The 2,952-nt window shown below is 43.6% G+C and overlaps 1 pseudogene; it reads right to left on the reverse strand.

Moving 5' to 3' along the window:
• Positions 1–1,645: 1,645 nt before the first annotated feature.
• On the reverse strand, positions 1,646–2,476 carry LOC101981107 (annotated as a pseudogene).
• Positions 2,477–2,952: the final 476 nt, after the last annotated feature.

A 2,952-nucleotide genomic window follows, 5' to 3' on the forward strand; every position in this document is an offset into this window, starting at 1 on the left:
CTGTGTTGTGTGGCTACATCTAATGCCAGAGGGTTAAAACCTGGACTTAACTTCTTGGAGGAGAAATCGCACACACTGGGTTGGCTTCCAGGGAGGGCTTTTTCCACTTTCTGAGGCCATGTGTGCCTTGTCCATCTTCTGGATTTTGGGTCCAAGTAAGTAAACATGGTTTGGAATAATTCATGTGGAGCATGTTTGGTAAATGACTGAAATGTACTCCAGATTCAAAAGGTTTCCAAGGGAGACAACAGCAAGTTGCTGCTGGCAGTGTCCCACAGTGAGGGGCAGACAGAGAGAAAATCTCCACTACCATCCCCTGCGCTAAGTAAGACGGTGTGCTGAGGTCAATGAAGATGGCTGAATGTCATCTAAAATGTTTAACTTCAATGTCCAGATGTAGTATCCCTTAATTTGTTAATTTTAATACTGATACTTGAAAAACTAAATATGTACTGTCTACAGAGTGTTCTGTGATATTCCAATATGTATGCATCATGAGCTATATAAGTTAGGTGAAACGTATCTATTCAAAGATACATTCAAAACATTTAAAAACATTCAAAATTCTTCATTCTAGCATTAAAGCATATATAGCAATGTAATCCCACTGTCCCAGATCCTTGAGCACCTATAGATTTTTGACAAAGCAGTGTACCTACATTTGACACTGGTTATGAGAAGTAGTGACGTTTGTGATGTGGGATGTCCTCCTGCATATGTGTTGTTCTTATTGGTTAATACATAAAGCTGCTTTGGATTATGGCAGGGAAGAGTATAGCTAGGCTGGAAGATTATATAGAAAGAGTAGGTGGAGTCAAAGAGACGCCATGTAGCAACCAAAGGAGGCAGATGCCATGTAACCACCTAAGATGCAAGAGGTAACAAACCATGAGTCTGGTGGTAAAACATAAAATAATAGATGATGTAAGAGTTATCTAGAAATATGCCTAAGCTGTTGGCCAAACAGTGTTATGATTAATATAGTTTTTGTGTTATTATTCGGGTTTGTGCAGCCAGGAAATGAATGAGCAGTCTTGGCTTACACATTGGGCGAAATAGGCAAATGCTCTCAATAAGTCTGACATCAACTTGTACAGGGGATACACAGTATCTCTAGTGTCATTTGCTGAAAGATACTTTCTCCGACACACTATTTCCAGTCACCAAAATATGGGGTCAACATAAAGGTCTATTAACTGACACAGAAATAAATATGTATTTTGGGATATTTAGTTACAAAGTGAAGAAAAATCAGTCATCTGTGGTGATATGGACAGAAAAGGAGACTACGATGTTTAGGGAGCCCATTCATGTTTAATTTTAAAACTGTTGCTCACATAGAAGGTATGGGTAAGGTGGTGGTTCTCAAAGGTGAAGGCTGGGGATGCACGAGACAGAAGGAGAAAGAATGGCCGACGGTTGCTAAGCTACTTTGAGATTAAGACTGAGACGTGCTGGGGTGATATTTCACATGACCATCTAAAGATGCTCACTCAAAACTGTACAGCTAACAAAGCTGGAAGGGAGGATATTGAAAATTTTCTCTATGAAGAAGCGATAAATATATTTTTTTTCTGCTTGTAGGAACTTTATTTTCCTTCCACCTTTTTCATCTTTGCTCAGGTGTCTACGGAGGAGCTCAGGATCACTCAGTGGTGGCTCCAACCCACTCAGTTGCTGTGGGAGCTGCTGCCCAGTCCTCAGTGGCTGGCTGGGCACTCCAGCCTGCAGTAGGGAGCTGCTGCATGGGTACAGAGAACACCTACACACTCGGTCACCTTGGGTGCTGGAGCAGTCCATTCAAGCTGAAATTCCTCCTTGGTCACAACCTTTTGAGCAACAGCCTGCTCCTCCTTCTCAATCTCCTCCGGTTCTCTGTAGAAGTAAAGATCAGGCATAACCTCCCATGGGTGCTCACCGGAGATAGTGCCATGCATGCGGAGTACTTCCTCGGTCAGCATCCACCACATCAGACAGACTGAGTGAGCTCCTTTGTTGTTGCACGGGATGCCAATGTCCACATAACGCAGAGGTGAGTCTGTGTTACACAGGGCAACAAGGGGCAGTTGACGTAAGACGCCTCTGTGAGGGGCTGGTGGTCAGCCCTGGGATCAGTCACCACTAGAAGTCGTGCCTCCCTGAAGGCTGTGTGGATCTGGCATGTGAAGGTGGTAGGAGTGAAACGGGCAACAATTGGAGAAGCTCCAGCCGCCTCAGGAAACTTCAGCACAGCTCGCTGCCCAGTGTTCCTGGAGGCGATGATGCTGACACCAGCAGGGTTTCCAATGGCAGCAATAGCCCTGGCTGCAGCTAACAGCTTCTCCCAGGTCCTCTTCAGATTTATGACGCAGATACCATCACTTTTCCTTTTGCAGATGTACTGCTCCATCTGAAAGTCCAGGTTGGTGCCGCCTGCAGAAAGGAATTTCAGGACACACTCTTCCATGATCTTCAGGATATCTAGGGCTCTGGTCATTGTGTGAATTTCCCTTTAAGTTATGAAGGGAATCAAGAACAAGGTGACCCTATGAATCTGCCTCAGGGCAGTGTGGGAAAAGCAGAAGGATAACTATGTAAGGAGGTATACTTAATCTGTTTTAACCATTACACAATACACACATGAATTGAAACATCACTGGGAACACCCATTTCATTAACATGTGCAATTTTGATGTTTTGTGCTGGTTTCAAAACTACAGAAAAACAACGAAGCCAGACTTCATTCCAGCTTCAGAGATCCTGTCCAAGGCTCTTAATACACATTTGACCCGGCCTCTGAGTCTCAAACCCAGCCTCAGCTGGGATCCAAAGGAAGTTAGAAGGAGACTAACTTAGCCCAAATAATTCTTAGGCAATGGTGAAAGCTGGAGTCTAGAACATTCTGAAAAAAACCTGTCTGAACTAAAATTTTAATTAGCTACCATTTTTTTTTTGCTTTTGTCAAAACCTCCT

Source organism: Microtus ochrogaster, linkage group LG3 (assembly GCF_000317375.1).
Source record: "Microtus ochrogaster isolate Prairie Vole_2 linkage group LG3, MicOch1.0, whole genome shotgun sequence".
Taxonomy (NCBI): Eukaryota; Metazoa; Chordata; class Mammalia; order Rodentia; family Cricetidae; genus Microtus; species Microtus ochrogaster.